Raw genomic sequence first — 22980 nt, 5'->3', positions numbered from 1 at the left:
TTAGACAATTCAACAACGAAGGGAATTCATCACACAACAGAATGCAGAGTTCCAGAGGAGCTTGGAAACGGACAGAGAGAGGGTGGGCACTTTTAATATTTCTCATTTTTCGTCCTTTTTTAAATACACAACAAAATGTGGATGTACATTATATGTTGTTAAAAGACTGCTCCTACACCTTCTCATTAAGCCCTGTTCCACTACATTATGTTTTTGTGTGTGATATGATCCTAAATATCAGTAAATTGTTTACATAAATCTGTCAGGATTTGCATCATTGGGTACTCTTAGCACCGAGGGACTGTGGAATGTAGAAAGATGGGAAAAATTATTCTGTTGTAATTGAATGTGGTTGAACATAGTGCATTCATGAATCCTATGTTCTCTGATTATTTTTGAAAAAATTAATATTTCATTTATTTATTTCTGTCTTAAGTTATTAATTTGGAAACATGTCATCAAACTTTTCAGTGATTTATGTATGTGTGTATACATATATATATATATATATATATACATACACATCCATCACCTTTACCTTCAGCTTCCTCAGCACCAAGGTGCCACACATGCTGAAAGAGCACCAAGACAACTGTCCCTTGTCTACAGTCAAGTATAGTGGTGGCAGCACTCATGCAGCCCCAAACCATGATGCACAGGTGCACAGGTGAGTTTAGGGCTGGATATATACTTGGCCAGTCCATCACCTTTACCTTACCTACAGTTGTCTTGGTGCTCTTCACCAAGGTGCCACACATGCTGAAAGAGCACCAAGACAACTGTCCCATGCCTACAGTCAAGTATAGTGGTGGCAGCATCATGGTTTGGGGATGCATGAGTGCTGCCGGCTCTGGGGAGCTCGGTTCATTTAGGGAAACATGAATTCCAAGCACAGCATGATCGCCCCTCTTCAGAAACTGTGCCGCAATGCAGTTTTCCAACATGATAATGACCCAAAACACACCTAGTAGATGACAACTGCCTTGCTGAGGAAGCTGAAGTTGAAGGTGATGGACTGGCCAAGTATGTATCCAGCCCTAAACTCACCTGTGCACCTGTGGGGCATCCTCAAGCTGAGGGTGGAGGAGCGCAAGGTGTCTTCACATCCATCTGCTCCATGATGTCATCATGGAGGAGTGGGAGAGGATTCCTGAAGCAACCTGTGAGCTCTGGTGAATTCCATGCCCAAAAGGGTTAAAGCAGTGCTAGATAATAATGGTTGGCACACAAAATATTGACACTTTAGGCACAATTTGGACATGTTCACTGTGGGGTGTACTCACTTATGTTGCCAGCTGTTTAGATGTTGATGGCTATGTTTTGAGTAATTTTCAGAGGAAGGTAAATCTATGTTACTATACAAGCTGTACACTGACTACTTTAAGTTATATCAAAGTGTCATTTCTATAGTGTTGTCCCATGAAAAGATATAAGGAAATATTTGCAAAAATGGGAGGGGTGTACTCACTTATGTGAGATACTGTATGTATATATATATATATATATATATATATACATATATATATATGTGTGTGTGTGTGTGTGTGTGTGTGTGTGTGTGTGTCTGTAAGTTTATACATGCATTTATATAGGTATTTTGTTATTTATTAATGTAATGTTGTATAATATAATGTTATCCAGAGTTATTTCCTTAAAGTACACTTGCATAGTTTGCAATATGACTTACTTTTTTATCCTCAGACACAGAGACAGACAGAGGCCCGCCTTGCAGAAGAAGCACACCTCAGAGCAGAGGATGAGGTAAGGCAGATTGGCAGAGGAGACGTTTGTATGTAAGTATATTTCATCTGTACTAACATCTATTAATGGGGAGTAATTATTACAGAAATATTTCGGAAAATTTGTTTTGTTTTACCAAGGTATGTTTTCAATAAAGAAGCAGAATTTATAGTTGCATGGGCAAGGCTGTATGATGTGTGACACAAAACATCCAATGAACCCAGGGAACATCACTGATGATGCGTCCCAGCACATCCGTATGATATATCTTTCACCAGTCTTCAAAAAATGTATACACGATAGAATTTTTTTTTTAAAAATTGACCCAAAAATGGTTAATTAAACTTAAAACACATACGGCCAGAATGTACATCTGAATGTATTGATGTGTAGTCCATTGTTTAAATGGTTGACAGTGATTTTGTGCACATAAATGATGAATGAACTCTTGATACAGTAAGTCACTAACACAAGTTATAGGTTTTCAACAGAAGCAGGAGGACAATGTGCCCCCTTTGTTCCATAAAGGCAATATGCAGTATGCACTTTATATTTACACCTAGAAGCACTTTAAAATAATATGCATTAGGCAACGTGCATCTGATGTATTGGATATTTATAATTCAATTTCTGTCACAGGCTGTGAATGAAAGAATTGGCATTGTGACAGCGATGGAGAACCCATCCCCACATGGGATTGAATTTCAATTCCGGTACAATGACGGGAGCCTTCGGAGGAGGCATTTCTTGATTGAAAGCCCTCTTCAGGTAAACATGTGTCATTTAGCAATGTTGCTTTGTCCCCTTTGCTTTTTAGTATTTATTTCAAATGTATGTGTGGTTTCCATATATTCAGACACATTTTATGTTGTTTTCCCCACACCTTTTCCTTTAACACACAGAACCTAATTGCATTTGCTGGGGCAGTCCCTTCAGCGACCGATCAGTTCACACTTGCCTCAACAAACCCTGTTGCACACTTCAGCAGCCATCAGGTTGGGACCATCAGTGAGTGTGGTCTAACTGAGGCTACCACACTTTGTATCAGGTGGATTGATGATGGTGAGGTAATGAAACAGCTGTTACCAATTGCATTTTATTGAACATAAAGTTTTTTCTTGAAGTTTTTTTCTTTTTCTTTTGGGGAATTTGCCTAGACATTTCTAGGAAAACAATGCACTGATTACCTTAAAAAAATAAAAAAATGGCTTGACTTCCTTGTAATTCCTTCGACAACAGTTACTGTGAATTGGGATACTGTAATTTTAAAATAACACATTGCATTTTCGAAGAGAGCAGTCAGGTCAGCTGGCTTATGTTTATCAATTGATTTACAGGATATTGGTACAACATCAAGTGAAGCTCCTGGACCACAACCACCTACCACCTCCTCTCCTGGTCACAGTCCATCATTTATATCCTCCACTCCCTCAAGCCCATACTTGGAGAATTCAGAAGTGTATGTTTTTGCAAAAATTGTCTGTATATCATCACCCTCTTAAAGTTTTCTCAATTGCTTTAGCTCATTTCGTGAAACAGAAATGACATTGTAAAAGCTCAAGGTGAAATTTGAAAAACTGTCAATATGGGTCAACACAACACCATAGTTCACATGCAAAGAGTCATAGCTTTCCAAAAACATTTAAGTCATGCTTCAAAAGTAAGTCCTTTTCTCAATTAATTAGTCAGTGCCCCCAGAATGCAAACTCAAAATGTAAAGTCCCTTTCACATTGTGTGAGCACTGTTGGTCAAAGTGTTAAGATGTTTTGTCACTATGGCAGTGGAACACAGAAATTGCACGCGCACTGTATGTGTAACAAGTACACGGTGAATGCACGCGCAGTGCACGCGAAGCAAGTACACGGTGATGGTTGCACACGCAATTTACACGTATCAAGTACGCAGTGAATGCAGTGTTTGTGTGTTCGCTGATACGTTTGACCCCTCATAGTGTGTGCGTGTGTGTGCGTGTGTGTGCGTGTGTGTGTGTGTGTGTGCGTGTGTGTGAGACTGTAAATCTCCATTTAACAGATAAGGACCAAAAGTTGCTGTCATCTCTGCATTTATTAACAGTGAATCCTATCCAATCCTACCACTACTGTTACTACTACTAGAAGTAGTACCTCTATATCACTACTACAAATAGGCTACTACTAGCACTACTACTTCTACTTCTGCTGCTTCTGTTTGTTCTATGAATGTCAAATACACACATCATTGGAGCAACTTCAAAGAGCATGTAAACATTATATATCAGCATCTATTATTAACTACTACATCCCTTAATACTACTGCTGCTACTACTACTACTACTACTACTACTACTACCACTACTATTGCTGCCACTGTTTGGCCTATGGATGTTAAATACAGACATGGCAGGAGCCATACACACGTAGTGTGTAGTACCTGCACTACAAGTAGTATGCAATACCTGTAGTATTTAGTACATGTATGCAGTACCTATAGTAGGCATGAGCATGTATTTTGCAGCACCTGTAGTATACAGTACATGTATCCATAGTATGTAGTACCTGCTATATGTAGTACATCTGTACTTGGTGGCAGTAGCAGGCACCCCTCAAAATTTCTTGCAAAATTTTCTAGTTTACTAATGTGACCCTCTATGTTGTGCTTTACAATGCAATACAACCCATGCAGCAACCTTGTGCACTCAGTATGAGAAGCTATTGCATCGTACATCATAGCCTGCAATTCAGTAGGTGCTGTTATTGTACAGTCTGTATACATCAATTGATGGAGTACCCAAGTTTATTAGATCCATGTTACACACAGGAGGCTTTAGGGGCTTTCCAGCTCCTTATATTATGTTGTTACCAGTGATATTTCAAACTGATGCAACCAGCTGCATTATAAACTGACGCACCTTTCGCATGCATGTATGCAGGGGCATCGTAGTGGAGGTGAAAGTTAGACTGATTGCCCAGGGTCCCAATGGGAAAGGGGCCCTAATAAAGCCTATAATTAAAAGCTTGTTTTTTTGCTTTTTTTTTCTCCCTTTTATTTCAAAGTAGCATAATTAGTGCCCTAACTAAATTAAAATATGGGAGTAAATTGGTCAAAAGACTGCAATTTGTATAAAAAAAAAATGTGGATGCTCTAATGGCCTCTCTCATGTGTTGCGAAATCATCATCTGAGATGATCTGCACTAGAAAATGTCTCTAAACCCAGCCAGGAGCAAAGTGACTGCTGATGCTGCCAGAAGACCAATGTTTACTGCCATGTCTTTTGCCAAGAAAGAAAAATCAGGGTTCCAAAATAAGAAAAGCAAGAAAGAAAGGAAGGGAAAGAAAACAAACTGTGAATAAATAAATAAGGAAAGAAACTGAACAAGAGAGAGATGAATCAAGCGAGGAAGGATGTGGGGCCTACAGAGACTGCTCATGTACAGGGCCCAGAATTTAGTGCTGCGTCCCTGGCGGAATGATACACCGTCGGCAGTGGCAGCAGTATTTGTCTTGACAGGTTGGGAATGAGACAAGGCTGGGGTCCGTTTCACAAAGCAGGTTTAGTGAAAACTCTGAGTCTGTTAACCCTGAAATGAGGGAAACTCTGGGTTTTCCATTTCAGAAAGGGAGGTAACTTAAACCAGAGAAAGCGGAGTAACTCCAGCCCGTTTCAGAAAGAGAGGTAACTGAAGCTCGGTGTTAGTTACTATGGCAACTGACTCTGTGAACCTAACCTGGTCGGGAGCAGGTTTTCTTCAATGAACCTCGAGTTTCTAGCTGTCTCCTCCCTCTTACGCCACACACGCAGTGTGATTCATTCATTCATTCGTTTAGTGTTGCGCAGGTTTCAGTGAGTTTGATCACCGGTCCTCAAGGTAAAGTTGGATCCTAAAGTGTGTTCTAGTTCTAAATCTACTTTTTTCGACCATGGCATGTCCATTCTTGGAGGACCCTGTGGACGAAGAGGCAGTGTTACTGAGGAGGGAGTTACTCATTCGTTGGGAGATTATTCACAGGCCCAGAATTGACGTATTCATTTCCAGAACATTTTCTTTTTGAACGGTACCGTTTCACATCACAGTCCATAATTTATACCCATAACCTCATCCGTTGTGACATAACCAACGTTACCAATCGTGGACGTGCACTTTCATCTACCCAGATTCTTTGTGTTGCTCTTCATTTTTTTGCAAAGGGGAGTTTTCTGGATAATATCGGAGATGCAGAAAATATCAGTAAGGCCACTGTCTGCAGAGCCGTGAGAAAAGTGTCCCTAGCTCTGAAACGTCTATTAAACTCTTTTGTTGCGTTCCCTGGACATAAACCTGTGAGGGTCATCAAGGAGGAGTTCCACAGGATTGCAGGTGAATGATGTAGAAATCAGTTAAAATTTATGATTATAAATCATATTCAGTTAATGACATGGTGCTGCAACCTCAGACTGGGATTCAGGGCTGGCCCAAGCCTCCATGGGGCCCTCAGCAAAATTTGATTTTGGGGCCCTCTATTACTGCCAATAATACACTGAAAAAAATTTGACCAATGGTTACTTAAAAAAATTGTGGCAACAAAGTGACGTGATATAATTGAATAGATTTTAAGTTATACAATTTTGATTAAAAAGTATCGAATACATTAACTAAACTTAACAAAAAAATTAAGTACATGTTAATAAAAGCAACAGTTGAAATGTGTTGGATTTAGTAATAGCATGTCAAATGATGAGTTATATCGCCAAAAAATATTTAGTAAATCCTAGTCAATTTCACAAGGAAAGTTGATTTATATTTACTAAATATCTGAGCAAAAGTAATTTAGATTAACTAAATATCTGGGGGAAACTGATTCATATTTACTGATAATCTAGGTGAAATTGATTTACATTTACTAATAATCTGGGTGAAATTGATTTACATTTACTAAATATCTGGATAAAAATGATTTGGATTAACTAAATAAAATAAATTATATCAACTCATATTCTAGCATATTGTTGCTTAATTCAACCCATTTACACTGTTGTTCTTATTTACCTGTACCTAAAATAATTGTTAAATTTTAAGTTTTAATTTGTATCACAGGACTTTAAATCTATTCAATAATATTGAATGTCACTTTGTTGCCATATTTTTTCTGTGTCTAATTTACCCAATATCCTGACCAAAATTAAGTAAATTGTGGCATAAAGAAATCAACAGATTACAATGCATAAAACAGCAGCAGATAAACATTTATTTCTGCAACTTTTTAAAACATGTTCATCCAGCACTCAACAAGTGCAAAATGCCAAAATACAACAATAAAACAGAGGAGGATACATATATATCAGTATCAAGTCAAAAACATGATGCCACTCCGCTCAAAGTATGGTTAATATGATTTTTTAGAACCATCACATGAACAACAATTAACTCAGTTAAGCCTACTTCAACAATTTTCTATCAATCATATAAAAGTACACTTTATGTTTAAGGGGCATAAAGAGGACAGAACATGTATGAATGTAAAGGTTAACTGGGGAAAACACCTCAGCCATTCTGCATGACAAAATGTGAGAGATGGGCGAGACCCATGTGGCATGAACACTTGTATTTTCTTTTGTTGTATTTTTATGCTACATCATGTCACTGTATTGGGGCCCTTAACTCCGTGACACTTATTTTCCTATTCTAACAGTAAGTTGAAAGACAGAACTCAACAAAAAACTGATTATATATTGTGCAAATTATATATTACAACACACCAAAGTTTTGCAGCCTGCAGATCACCACCCTTCAGTGGTGAAGCCTGCATGGACCATCCACAAAATGTCTACACAAGGGTCATATGACAGACAGGTATGTACCTCAACCTGAACAGATGCAAAGCAATGTAACAGGCCACATTACCACATATGACAACAAATGGGTCTGTCCTTAGAAAGGGTGGTGCCATCCAATGGCATGGAAGCATTTAACAACATTGTAGTGTAATAACACAAAAAAATTCAACATATTAATGCTTGTGATGTACTGCAAGAAAAAAATACACATGTAGAAATCCAAAGTTGACTGATATTGCCTGAATGTTAACTAACTTCACTGAAACGCAAGCATTTCACAAAGTCTTGTGTGTCAGTTTTGACAGTGACTTGTCAATTCCCTTTTGATTAGCAAGGGTCCCTTTTCTTAAGCCAGTAGCTTAGTCCTGAGGCTGTTCACTTTTGGGGAGAGTTTTGAACTACCCAGCTCGAGGAGAAGTTTCTGAAACACTTCAAACGCGTACCTGAGCTCCTTTGGATAGGCAAGATTCACAGCATACATCAACCCAACGAGCAGGGAGCAAGCCCTTGGAAAGTTACCCAGAGCAGTCAGAACTTTCACGCCCTCCACCACGATACCGATGTCATCTGGATCCTCTGACGTATTAGCTTTGATATTGTAGATCTTCAAGCTTTGAACAGCAAGGTCCTGCGACACACTGTCTTCATCAGCATCCTGTAATAGCAATAACATTGTGCATATCAGACAGTACAGCCAAAGGAGAAGGTCCTATTTCACAAATTGCTTCCAACTGTTTGGACGAGAAAATCTGGGTTTGTCATAGCCGTTGCCTGTAATGCACTCTATTTATGTCAGTGTTTTAGAAAAATCTGAGATAACACTTAAAAAAAATGTACATAAAAGCATATTTTCACACCAGGTAAGTTGAAAATGATCCAATCAGTTCACCAACAACTCAAAACAATTCAATCACACGATGATGGGCTGAAGTGAGTTACAGTACAGTTGTAAATATTTGTAAATTAAATTTCTGAAATGAAATCAATCCATTACTACATCATTTCTTCCTGGCACTGTATTGATGAATATCTTATTCTACATTCGCTAACACAGGCTGGTCACCTGTCAACCAATCTCTATAACCACGTTTCCACTATGCGCTACGGTGCGGTACAAGACGGTACGGTACGCTTATTTTAGCGTTTCCATTACCATGGAAGGGTTACGATTTTTGTAACCCTTTGGTCGGGGTACCTGCCGGAGTGTGGACTACTGAAGAGGTACAGGCACTGCTCTGTATCATCGCACAGCAGGAGCTCAATGGCGCAGTGCCTGTACCTCTTTATGGCGTTATATTTGTGTCATATGTCACGCAAGCGGATAACACATCTGCACGCACGCAGATTTCTCTCTCGTGTAAATTATTTTGTGTCACATGCGCAGATTTCAACTGCCACGCGCACTTGTTTGATCTTTGCGCACATATTCAGCAACAGAGTGAAGCAGAGGCAGGTGTGAGCGAGTAAAAAACAGCAGCGACACACACAACAACACTGTGCAGCTGCTTTGCGCGTGCTGGCTCGCTCCTGCTCTCGTTCTCTCTCTCCCCTGTGCTCGCTCGCGGTGGAGTTCTGCTCGCTCGAAGCAAGGACTTTTGACACTTTGGGGGCGGAGACCAAGGCTGACCCCGGCCCTCTTATGATTGGTCATTTTCCAGCCCCCCACGTTGGTGCATTTTCGGTTTTCTGCTGATGACAGCTTCCGTCACAGACAGGAAGCTCAGTGGGTTTTTTTGGTTTGTTTAGCCCTAGCCTGGTATGGGTAAGAAGCTACACGCTGACTATGAGGGAGAAAAACACACATGGAACTTGCTATGGGTTGGGGAACTGCAATAGGCTACATACTTCCATGGGAAATATGGGCTAGAGTGATGCACCATCAAAGTGATTTATTAGTTCTCATCTATTAAAGGTAGAGTCTGGAGTTTTGTTCGTTGCAGTTTGTAAACAAAACATTCAAACTGGGCCCCTCTTCTCTGGCTCAACTGTGTAGCATCCTGCCCCAGACAGCAGCAACAGCAGTTGTCAGAACCGTAAAGGAAAGGAATTACAGTCTGAGTGAAGCGCTGGAGCCATGGGCCGATACCCAGCCGTCACCGGTAAACGGGAGCCTCCAGCGTTTTGTTGCAACGAGCAGGAGGGCCGTTGTGGTGAGCTGGGAAGCGGGTGTTAGCGGCGGATGCTAAACGCTACTGCTAGCCAAAGTTAGCATCGAGCTAGCTCACCACAATGGCCCTCATACTTGTTACCAGTCGAGGCTTTAGTTGTCGGTGACGGCCGGGTATCCGCCCGCGGCTCAAGCGCTTCACTCAGACTGTATTTCTTTTACTTTGCGGTTCTGCTGCTGTGAGAGAGACGTGCTAGCACTGGCTAACATCCGGGACAGCTAGTGGGGCTAGTAGCCCTCCTGCTCTGCTGCACGTAGCTTCACCTGAGCTCTGTCATCAACACATTAATACTGATAATAGTAATAATAAGACACCAAGCTGGACAATGGACTGCCAGACGTTGTCCTTTAATTCATTGTTCATAAAATCATCCCGTTTTTTATCAAAAAGGACGAGGTGCTGTGAAATTATCAACCTTTATCCCATACTGTCCTGCCTGACTGGATTTCGGACTCTCCCGGTCTGCGCGACTATAAACAAACAATTTCATTGGCCCAGCTGTGTAGTTCCGCTGGCGAATTCTGCAGGGGTCAAAGTCTGCGCGGAAACTTTTTTCACCGCCCGAAAGTTCCGCCCCGGAGTGCAAACTTCCATAAAAACCCATGAAATCAACTTTTATATTTTTCCGCGAGAATAACCCGCGCGGATATTAGCCCTCAGTGAGAATGGACTTTAACGAAGCCTCTCTCTGGCAGCTCAGAGTCCGCACCAAGCTCTAATGTACTGATCTCAACCCAGCATTCACAAACGCAGCTCAGTGTAACTGTTTATCTGTCAGTGTGAGCTGCAACCACAGCTTGAAAGCATAACGTTACTCCGAGAACACTGAGGAAGGCCGTTCAAGCCTTCTGAATGTAACTAACGTAACGTTAACGGAGAGAGCCTCGTGAGAGCCGGTGAACTTGGGATTAGCAAAACACCAGCCAGCATGCTCAAAACACAATAACAGACGTTGGATGAAAATAACACCAAATTAAAATAAGAAAGAGGAAACAGCGCACTTTGTTTCAAAATGTAACGACACAAAACCGACTGATTTTTCTACCGAAATGTGTAACGTTACAAAAGCTGATAAGTATACTGCTTTTAACATGTCACTTGGGTAAAAATGTTGCTCGACTACAATTTCGTTGTGAAAACTAAATGCAGTAACTTTAAATGAAACTCGTGAGTTAATTACTCACCTCTGAGAGCAATGTTTGTTTTTCCATTTGTGCATCACGGTCTCGGCTAACGTCATGCTTGCTAGCTAGCTTGTTAAGGTGGGGGAGGGGGAGCTTGGGCTGAGGCCAGGAAACTAAATTAAATAAAAGATTAGCTTGTATCTTACGGCCATTATATAATTGTATTACATTATACTTGGGAAAGTCACATTAAATTGTGACATTGAGACTACTTTTTCAGTCATTGCAATGCTTTTAGTCAAATCAAAGACAATGCAGACTGAGGCTGACTTCGACTCACTAACATTATAACTTAATTTTGACTTACAGTGCAGTAAAGTTGGCATGTTTGGTAACTTGCAGTAACGCAAAACAATGTTTAACTGCTACAGAAACTTGAATTGTTTGTTAACTAAGAACAATTAAACAACTTACCTTTAAGCAAACGGTCCATGAAATGTGTGGCAGACGTCCATGTGGCGCAAAATGCCTTGGGCGGAAGTGAGATGGTTAAAAACAAAGACCTCCTAATGAGTAAAATTTATCAATTTCATTCATTCACACACCCACTATAAGTTATTTCATGTTCTACTCGGTCATCACTTGTAAAACTAGAGGTGAGAACTTTTTGTTGTAGTTAGCTTGTAATCCACAGTGATTAAGGCCATGGAAGCAGACAACAGATTTGCAAACTTGCAGAAAAATCTTTCAATTAATATTTGGCAAAGTCAGCAACTCCCCCTACTGGTCACACAGAGAATCAATACATAAAACCTCAAAGAGCAGCCTGGCATGTTTTACCCATCTATGGTTTTTAATCTGAAATGGTAGCAAATTCAGCAACAAGAGCAGCCTGGGGTTGATTTACACTTAATATTCAAAGTGATATAGTACTAAGTTGGATACCAAATGTCATCTAGGCCAACTAAGAGTAACAAAATAAACCAGTCTTTACTGTAAACACAATCTGCTTTTTTTTTGTTTTAAATAAACTGCAACAGCAAATGTACAAAAACAGACAGTATAAAATAAAATTAAAAAAAATATCAAACAAATACTTAAATAATGATGTAAATGAACAGTGGCACCTGAAACAAGGTAACAAAAATGGTTTATAAATAAAATAAAATTACAACGGCTGTTTTGTTGTTAACTTACCAGGTAGAGCTGAGGTTGTAGCAGACACAGAGGGGACAGTGGGCACAGAGGATGGGTCAGAGGATGGAGATGGATCTAAGATGAAAAACAACAACAACAACAAAAGCTAGCCATGTTAAATGTCATATTACAATTGAAAATTATGCTGCTTATTTTCTCAATAACTAAGCAGTAAAATATAGGGAAATTAAATTAATATTTTTGGACAAAATGATTCATCTCAGAATGTTCTGCAGTACACTGAGCAATTATAAAGGCTGTTTTGTTGTTAACTTACCAGGTAGAGCTGAGGTTGTAGCAGACACAGAGGAGACAGTGGGCACAGAGGATGGAGATGGATCTAAGATGAAAAAACATGTCCCTTGTCATATGATTATGTCTTGTTATATTAGTATATCTTAATGAGATAATTTGACTAGAAATTAAATATATATGGTGACAGTTTTCCCCTCACCTGTTTCATTAGCTTTGGCTGAGCCTGAGGAGGTGGACTGCCCCTGAGCTGAATCAGTGCCTCCTCCAAAATACTTTAACAGTGCTCCTGGGGAAGTTTCATATAACTCATGAGCATAATAGGGAGTTCATGTAAAAGGAATATGTGGTAAGACTTTCTATGAAGACCACATCTATAGTGCATTATGAGCACATTCATAGTGAATTATAATGCTCATCATGATAAATCATAATGCATTATAACTACACTCATAATGCTTTATGGTGCACTATATCAACAGTTATGAATAACTATAAATCTAGCTTATAATGACTTATAAATCCAAGGGTCTTATGAGTGCTCTTGACTGGTTATAAACTACAGACTGACTGATGGGGCTTATAATACGTTTTGACTACTTGTACCCCTCTATACACACACCTCAACAATAGACTGTTGTAAGGGCTCATAGGATGCTATAATACTCCATGAACGATCATAAGTTATCAATGTATGCTTTAAGTAAAGTGTAGTTCATATGCATGCATCTGTAATGCAGCATACCTCATCGTAATGTTTCATTGTTGGTGTTAAGTAAAGTGTAACACATTTGCATGCATTTAAAAGAATCTATGCTGCATCATAAGTCATTATGTCAGATACTAAAATATAAAGACACTACTAAATAAGTAGACATAATAGTTTTCAGCTGAAAATGTGGTTTTGGGGTTTAGTTACTGTTGGTATAAAACACTAAAAGGGAGAAAAAGACAAAACACATTTTTTCAAGCTTTATTTTAACAATGAAAACAGTTCTACGGTAGAACTGTTAACAGTGAAATTAACAGAACTGTTTTACCATCTTAAAAGTTGAGTGTGTAGGATTTAGTTGCATCTACTGGTGACTGCCTGGTGAGACTTGCTAAAACAGAAGAAACAGCATTGTGTGCTGCCATGACAAGACTTGCAGCCACTGTAAAAGTCTCTATTTATTTTATTTATTAAGTCTCTCTATTTCTCAACTTTATTTTCAAAATAGAAACCTTAACACTTAAGTACAAAAGTGGCATTCATTTTAACTTGTTAACATGTGGCAAACATTTTTAAACTTTCACCCAATGCTACTGAAAAGAATAAAAATAAATCTCTTTGTCATCATAAAAAAATAATACTGATCTTGTATCGGCATCAAGTGCAAACCTAACCTTAACACTTAAATGAACAATTAGTGACATGGTTAGACATGGGTGGCGATGGGAAGCAGATCTCCATCTTCTTTCATTTTTGTGATCTTTTCCTTGACCTCTGGGGTCATGGCAGCACGGCACCTGTCAACGAAGGATGACAATTTCTCCTTGCGCTCATTCCAGGCCCCCACGTTTTTGAAGATGTCAGGTGCAGCTATGCTCAGTTCAGCAATTGGCGCTGTCCTGCAGACAGTATTTCTATCAGCACCGATGCAATCAAAAGCTGCCTTCATGGAACCGCCTCGGTTGAAGGCATCCATAGCCATCTTGTAGCGAGCAATGATGCCCCTGGTGTTTCTAGCTGTAAATGGCACATTAAAACCAGATTTTGTTTTAAAAGCTTGCTGTCAAGATGTGTGAACTTGTCAAAACTGTAATGAGCAATTACCTCGTCTTCTTCCAATCAGGTCATCAGTGTTCGAGGGTTTAACTTGATGGTGGGAAGAGGAGGAAGAGGCTGGAGATTTTGACTTCCTCACTCGGTGACTATCCATGAATGAATCTAGAATAGAAATCAAGGGAGGATCAAAGATCATGATAGTGTCAACTTTCAAAATATAAACAAATACATAGCACCCATGGAATAAGCTGCTAGAGATTGGTTTTGGCAATACAGGCTCACAGGTGATAAAACAAGTGTCATCATGATGACATACATCTGATTGTGTCAATTAAATGAAACAGGTGGGAGGTGAGAGAGTGATAAACATGGCCTCTCCCAACCAAACAAAATGTGTCAATAAAGCATATGCACTAAGGGAAATATGGCATTATTGCCTGCAGAACTGACAGTGAAGGCAAAGCCCTTCTGTAAAGCTTTCAGTGGACATCAGATCACTGCATAACAAGTAAAAACTTTTACAAAACTAAGAGTGTGACCTAATTATCAATTAATAATGCGATTATTGTTATTTGTATCATTTTGTTGTCAAAAATACACCTACATGTGTGGGAAAAACAAACATGGGAACACACTTGACCAACATTTGTCATTTAAAGAGCTAAACACAGAAGCTGCAGCAGAGTAATTTAATTTTTATTAAAACATGTTCAATTATTATATAGCCCTGCAGCTGTGGCAAGATACCTCTAAATAGTGCAAATTTCTGCTCTGCCTCCTCTGAATTTTTTTTCTTTAAAAACTTCAACTTTCTTATTTTAAAAAAATGAATTCAGTTATTTCCAGGATGTTTTAGATTTCTGCCATGGACTTGTTTCAGTATCACTATCAAGATATTTAGTCATAATTTTGGTATTGTGACAATACTACATCTACAGTGCATTACAAAGTTGTCCTTGAGTGAGGCACTGAACAGCAGCTAGCCTTGTGCTCTGATCTTGCCAATAGTACAGTAATGCAGGGAAACAGTGTATACAGTATAATGTGTCAATAAAGGGTGTGCAAAGAGACAAATTCAATGTTACTGTTTGTGAAGTTAACATTAAAATATTTCCAGACAATGAGAAGAAATGTGGGATTTGATTCAACTGTATGTAATAAATTGTGCCTTTGTTACCTTCAGATGAATCAGAAAGAACAGAACTGAATTCTTCTTCTTCATCGTCAATAACGTTGCTCTTTAATTGCTTGGCTTTCTTCAAAGGGGCTTTTCTATCATCCCCATGCTTGCGTTTGACACCTGCAAATAACAAAACAAATTTTGTGACTAGTGATCTAGTTGTGAGAAAGGAATGAAAATGAAAACACATGTTTCTGTGTGCCGGAGAAAACCTATTGGAGAGTGAAAAAAGAATACTTGTACTGTATGAATGTGAATGGATAATTACTCACTTGACTTGCGAGACATGACTCTAGAATTATCATCATCCTTCTTGGAGAGTAGCTGATGGATGAGCTCATCCTTTTTCCCAAGTTGTCCTTGCAGGTAGGTTTTGTCATCTTTGAGGAGGGAGATGGTTTCATCACGAATACGCCCCTTCTCTTTCTCTGCCTCAAGAAGTTCTTTAAGTCTTTCAACCTCCTGAACTGCATTTGGTGAGGCTGTTGAAATAATTACAAATGAAGTAATCCTTAAATAAGAAATTCTCTTACATTAAGAATAATAACAGGAGGCATGTATAATTGCAACACAATTTAAGAATCCCAGATTATGTGTCTATGTGCTGACACAAAGGTCTCAAAGATTCTAAGATGTAACTAATTGCGGGCTGCACTTGGTCATTGTGTCACTGCACACTCACTCTAATTGCTGTACATGAAGAGTCTGTGTATCACCTGCCTGCCCTGCCAGTATTTGCTTTTGTATCAAGCAACAAAGAATGTTTCTTATATTATCTTCATTTGTCTTATATCAAGTGTCAGATGATATGACTATCGTGTATGTGCACATTGCGATGTTGATGTTGAAACAATATATTGTACAGCCACTACATCAGCCATAGACATGGACCATACTGAGAACATTGTGCCACACATTATTAAAAACAATGCTGTTGTTAATATTTGGTAGTCAATGACCTAGATGTCGACAATTTTTTCCTGGTAGAATTGTAACATAATTAATATTACCAGACCTTTTATGCTGTTCTGGCGGGATGAATCATCTTTGGGATTGGCATTCACCTTGCGACGACTCATGGTTGAAGCTGGCTAGATGAATAAAAAGTAAGGCACATGTTATGAGTTTCAGGAAAATGCTATTATTGTTACAATAATCTAGGTATAATGATATCAATTACAGATGCATTACATGTGAATCACTACTGTCTTCAGAAAGAATTATTGCGTAATTTGCATATACATGCAGCAGTCAAATGCACAAAAAAGTGAGGGATGCACTTTTATGAAAATTCTTCTTACCAATAACAGATTGTTTTAAAAAAATCTTAAGATGCCAATAAAATTAGTTGGCTATTTATAACAGTTTGTCAATTTGCTAGCTTTACACTAACCTACCATAATTACTACTGCATATATATAGCTTCAATTGTTTACATCTCCGCAATAATCATCAATTTTTAACTTTTCAACTTTTAAAAAAATAACAATAGCTATTAAATGAAAAATCCTGCAACAAGCCCATCACAGGAGAAAAAGTGTGTAACGTTAGTGTAAGTTAGCAGGTTTCCTTGCTAGCAAGCAAAGTTAGCTTAGTCTGATATTGTGTCTGCATTCTATCTTTGCGGGTGGTTTTATTTTTCGTGAATCTTGAGTCGCATAATTAATTTGTCTTGTTCCTTTTTTTTCCATCTCTTACCAATACAACCAGTCAAGGCCCCTTTCTGAAGTTCAACGCATGCAGTAAAGTAGAAACGTGATGTGGGAGGAGGCCCGACTTCACCAAATAACTCATAGAGAAAAAAAAACGGAAGTTAATTGTCTTGGCTCCTTCCTAAAAGCAAACTGATTTTTGGATTATTGTAGAAAGTAAAATTTGTGGCAAACAAAAAAGGATGACACACGTTTTTCAGCAAGATAGTCCTCACCTTTTTGAAGCAGGATGCGATCTGTTCTGGATTGTGCGCATGCGCGAGGAGAACCTCCCGCTTCTTCTTCTTCTTCTTCTGTGCAGTTTAATGGCGGTTAGCAACAAAGCACAGACAGACACAAGACACGGAAACACAGAGGCAAAACAGAACGCAGCCAGCTTCCGTTTTTTTGTGCGACACTTCCGGTCCAGCACTCTTACCACTGTGTAAATGGGAATCGCCTTGTTGTTTACCTTACTGAGTTTAGCTATATATATGTATATATCACATTTTTCACGTCACTATAATCACCGTTTAGACTAATCTGATGTTTGTAAAGTCTATAAACACAATGACTGAACAAACATTAGTATTTTCTCTGTGTGTAATTAATAACATGGTTATCGTAGATTAGCTGGGCTAACCGTTAGCTGTTAGCCGTTAGCCGTGTCTGTAATAACTCACTAAACTCACAAAGTGGCCCGTGAAAAAAATATTTTCTCCAGCGGATGTCTTAGTTACAACATGATTGAGCTAATTGGAGTAGTTTCATGTCGTATCCGACAATGGGATACGACATGGGATGGCTTTTAACGGATGACGATCCTGATGTTAGCTTTGCTGCTAGTGTTAACGTTAGCTGTCCCTGTCAGCTGCAGCCACTGATGCTTTCTAGACATCGTGATTTCCCAAAACTGAATAAATACCACACATAGCAACACAAAACTGCTTTGCTAGCTTAATCATGCTGTAACGGCCGGATGGTTGATGCGTACATGCTGATTCAGGTGCTATCAGAGCCGATCCGCGCATCACTATGGCTTAATGATCAACTCAGTCAATAAAAACAACCCGTCCTGTGTTAGGAGTGTATGTCGCTGACAGAGAGAAAGAAAGAAAAGGGAAAACAAAGATAGAAAAGCAGAGTACACCTCACATATTTATTTCTCACAGTTGCGCACACGTTTGGCTGGCATGCAGAAGCACCGTCTGTGTGTCTGTGTCGAGGGTGCATGCCGCAGCTTCAGCTGCTCAGGTAGAGAGGCTGTGTAGCCCGCTGTGTTTTTTCACTGATTCGGTTCTGCAGGTTCTCTGCTGGTACACTGGAGATGGGGATCAAGCAGTTTGTCTCGCTCAGGATAGATTGTGCTTTTTTGGTTCATAGTTTATGATTGATGTGCGATTTATTGGCGTTTAGAGGGAATAAATTTCCGTTATAACGGAAACGTGGGCACAGTTATCTATACAAAATACACAGACTAACTAACTAACTAACTGATTGTCTAACATAAACAACTGAAAATTGAAAAAAATTAGCTTTCACCGTTAGCTCCGGTAAGGGAAAGCATGAGGGAAAGCGTCTGACCGGAAGTCACGCACAAAAAACGGAAGTTGATCACTATTTACTTCCGTGTTTGAAAATAAGGTGGATATAGAGTCTATGCAACAAACGGAAAAGGAGCATACCGCCACCCTCTTGACAAAATGGGTAAATTAAGGCGAGGATTAACGGAATTGTTGCGTGCAAGAAATACTCTTGTCAATAGAAGAAAGATTGTGTTGTGGATGCAGAAGAAGGGAATTTTGAAGCGCCAAATGAAGTGTAAATCATGTGATACTCCGATGACTGCTGTGCAGGTTTCGAGACAGGACGGCTTCCACTGGTAAGAAAAGCTAGCTAGCCAATTTGCTATGATGTGCCATTGTTTCTCCCTGTATAACGTTACTACTGTAGCAAACGTGTACTTATTTCAGTGTTGGGCAAGTTACTTAAAAAAGTATTTAGTTATAGTTACTAGTTACTTTCTCCGGAAACACGCCCACAAAGCGTCGCCACTGTAAACAGGAAGAAATACACTGCAGCTTGCCAAAGATGAATGAATTTGCCAAGTAACGGACAAACGCACCATATTGTAATGGTAACATTTAAAAAGTAAGGCGTTACAGTAACGCGTTACTCGTTATTGCCCAACACTGTTAATAACCTAATAACTTTCAAGACTAGGGGAAATGTTTTGCTTGTGTTAGTAAAAAATATGTTGTCTTGTTTTAGATATATCCATGGAGCAGCAAATAAGTTCATGTTTTTTTTGTTTTTTGTTAAAGTTTTGATATAAAATATCCTACATCTTTAGGCTGTCTGTGTTTGTGTTTGTAGCTAATGGATACATGAACAAGTAACTTGTGTTTACAGGATTTGCAGGCAACACAGAGGAAGAAGTGTTTCAGTTCGCCAAGGATCCATGTTCTACAAGTCCCGCAGATCCCTCCAGAGCCACCTGGAATTCATTTACAGGTGGGTTTGCTTTGTCTGTTGCTGATGGGACTAACTTGAAATGGGAAAAAAAATTGGTATGAAGCTGTGGAAAAGTAGGACCAATGAGTAAATAAAGCTGTCTTGTCTGCACAGTGTTAAAGAATAAAAAAATATATCACTTGTAAAAAGGACATGCAGGTGTTTTATTCTGAAAGTGACAGCACATAAAAGTGGTAACTTGAAGACCCAGTAAACTAATATCCAACCGTTATACCTCCACTAATTACTATGCTTCAGTATGCAGTTTGATATGGACTGAATCAATGGGGAAATAAAGCAGTATGTCAGCTCTGTAAGAGGGAGGAGACAGAAAGAAACTCTGGGTTTGCTGAGGAAAACCTGCCAATGAACAAGTTAAGTTCAGACAGTGAGTTACCATGGAAACCGGCCCAGAGTTTACGTTAATGCCCTGACAATGCATTTATGTTATTACTGTGTAGCACTTTGGTCAACCTTGTTGTTTCAAAATGTGCTCTATAAATAAATTTGATGGTATATAATTGAAAACATGGAGTTTCTCCCCTCTCATTTCCACTTTGTGGAATAGACCTCTGGCTCAGAATTTAAAAAAAAAAATCAGTGTTAGTTTTTATATTCAGATTTTATCCGGTGGGCTAGTGATCTGTTTTTGTTTTCATGTAGATTTTCCCAAGGACTGCGCATGAGGCAAGTTGACCTTATTGAAGACGGTGTTGCAGCGAGTAGCAGAACCTTAACAAAGATGGCTTCGTCTTTGAGAAAAGTATGATATCACACCACATTTTTCCTTTAGTAAAATGAGAAATGCCTTTGGTAAACTGGCTTATAAGCCCTATCAAGATAATTAGAGATTCTTCATTGCTCAAATGAACCTGGTTGGCTATACATTATTCTTTACATGTCAGAAACCTATCATGACTTTAAAGATATGATGTCATTATGCTTTGTGTTTTTCTATATGCAGGTCTGCAGACGCGCTATTCACAAATTACGCGCTCAAGGCAAAATGAAAGTTGGTGGCCGTCATTGCTTTGTTATGCTGGACAAAAGCAAGTTCTCACACAAAAGAAAGGTAAGATACATTTGCTCTTTATGTGGAATTTTCTTTGATAGAATCAGTTTTTAAATGACAAGTAAATCATCCCATTTGAAATTGATTGTATTTGTTTGGACTTGTGCTGTTCTTTGTTGGTTATTGCTGTTAAACTGAAATAAGAAAACAAATAATAGACCCTATGATTTATTCCTTAACTAGCAGAATTAATAATCCATCTGTGTACAATGAAGTTACACTTTTTGAACACCCATGTAAATTGAATTACAAAGTGCATGTATTAATTCAATGTGTATCCCAATCAATGTTTGACAGTACAACCGTGGGAGGATGGGACCAGCATGGAGATGGAATAAAAAATGGGTTTTTGGTATATTGGAAGTATCACATACCACCAGGAGACCCATTCTCAAGATCGTCAGGAGGCGTTCCACGGACCAGCTTCTGCCTATCATAAAGCGCCATGTTAAGAGAGGATCAAGCATTGTGACTGACGACTGGAGAGCTTACAAGAGAGCTCTGTCAGAGGAGGGATATGATCATCATACTGTCTGCCACAAGAGACACTTTGTAGATCCTGGTTCCAGATGTCACACACAGAATTTGGAGAGAGCCTGGCAAACCTTTAAATGTGATGTTTGGCGTCATAGAGGAAATCGGACTACAGGGCTTTTGAAAGAACATTTAAGGGTTATTGAGTGGGAGTACTGGCTTGGGCGATGTCACAGATATGTATTCTTGGCCGGCTCATTCATGATATAAGGAAATTCAACAAACATGAATGTAAATAGAGAGACTTTTACAGTGGTTGCAAGTCTTGTCATGGCAGCACACAATGCTGTTTCTTCTGTTTTAGCAAGTCTCACCAGGCAGTCACCAGTAGATGCAACTAAATCCTACACACTCAACTTTTAAGATGGTAAAACAGTTCTGTTAATTTCACTGTTAACAGTTCTACCGTAGAACTGTTTTCATTGTTAAAATAAAGCTTGAAAAAATGTGTTTTGTCTTTTTCTCCCTTTTAGTGTTTTATACCAACAGTAACTAAACCCCAAAACCACGTTTTCAGCTGAAAACTATTATGTCTACGTATTTAGTAGTGTCTTTATATTTTAGTATCTGACATAATGACTTATGATGCAGCATAGATTCTTTTAAATGCATGCAAATGTGTTACACTTTACTTAACACCAACAATGAAACATTACGATGAGGTATGCTGCATTACAGATGCATGCATATGAGCTACACTTTACTTAAAGCATACATTGATAACTTATGATCGTTCATGGAGTATTATAGCATCCTATGAGCCCTTACAACAGTCTATTGTTGAGGTGTGTGTATAGAGGGGTACAAGTAGTCAAAACGTATTATAAGCCCCATCAGTCAGTCTGTAGTTTATAACCAGTCAAGAGCACTCATAAGACCCTTGGATTTATAAGTCATTATAAGCTAGATTTATAGTTATTCATAACTGTTGATATAGTGCACCATAAAGCATTATGAGTGTAGTTATAATGCATTATGATTTATCATGATGAGCATTATAATTCACTATGAATGCGCTCATAATGCACTATAGATGTGGTCTTCATACAAAGTTTTACCGAATATGTTTATTTACTCACATAAATTACTATGCTCTGCAGCAAACAACATATCTCAAACTATAAGTTAACTAAGTTAATTCATTAATGCAAAAACATATTGCTAGCAAACGTCACCGTGTCTATAATTAATGTTAGTTGTTATTAAACATTTGCTATCAAACGTTGTGATCAAAAATGTTGTTTTGATGCCAAAAAGCGACCCAGAATATATATATATAGCCTATATATACACCAAGAATCAACTTATTCATACACAAACACGAAAATGTTAGCTTGAAAAGTAAGCTATCTAACCTTCCAGTTAAAAGAGAAGTTTCTCTGGCTTTGAACTAACGTTAGCTAGCTAATTTGGTATTATAGGCTAACATAGTTGGAACGAAATATCAACAATAATTAGGGACTTTCCTAATTTGAGGAAACTTTTCAAAATCTCCGTGACACCAAACGTTACATTACCAAGACATGCAAACATACATTGTTGTCTTTTCTCCTCTTCCTCTTTCTTTCTTTTTCTTTTTTCTGCCCCTGAAGGGTATGTCCTTTGTTGCGACATTATTAGCCACCTGCTCCTAGCTCCGTGGATGGAAAACTACACTCTGTTAACATAATATTGTCTTTTTGTACAAGAACATACAATTGATAATACATGAATCATCATCACTCACACATGGAAAAAAAAAATAATTTTTTAAGTTAATTGCTCTTGGGGCCCCCCTAGTGGTCACAGGGCCCTAAGCAGGTGCTTAGTTCGCTTATGCCTTGGGCCGGCTCTGCTGGGATTAGTAGGCTAATTTTAATTTCTTTTAGGATTTCCCGGTGTGATAGGGTGCATTGATGGCACCCACATTCCCATCATTGCTCCTTCACAAAATGAAGGAAACTATGTG

The 22980-nt window shown here is 38.8% G+C and overlaps 1 long non-coding RNA gene across 3 annotated transcripts in view; it reads left to right on the top strand.

The window, feature by feature from the left end:
- The window catches only part of LOC144463772 (uncharacterized), a 120649-nt gene extending 99464 nt beyond the window's left edge, over positions 1-21185 (top strand). Inside the window, exons 1-4 of one of the 3 annotated variants that reach the window (XR_013491776.1) lie at positions 18562-18794; positions 19325-19426; positions 20090-20189; positions 20391-21185. This is a non-coding gene — a long non-coding RNA (uncharacterized LOC144463772). Of the gene's footprint in view, positions 1-18561; positions 18795-19249; positions 19427-20089; positions 20190-20390 lie in introns of those variants that run through there. The other 2 variants (XR_013491777.1, XR_013491775.1) reach the window with 2 other exon arrangements.
- The last annotated feature ends 1795 nt before the right edge of the window (positions 21186-22980 follow it).

This window comes from Epinephelus lanceolatus, chromosome 7, assembly GCF_041903045.1.
Source record: "Epinephelus lanceolatus isolate andai-2023 chromosome 7, ASM4190304v1, whole genome shotgun sequence".
NCBI classification, from domain to species: domain Eukaryota; kingdom Metazoa; phylum Chordata; class Actinopteri; order Perciformes; family Serranidae; genus Epinephelus; species Epinephelus lanceolatus.
This window is presented reverse-complemented; position numbering and strand designations above follow the sequence as displayed.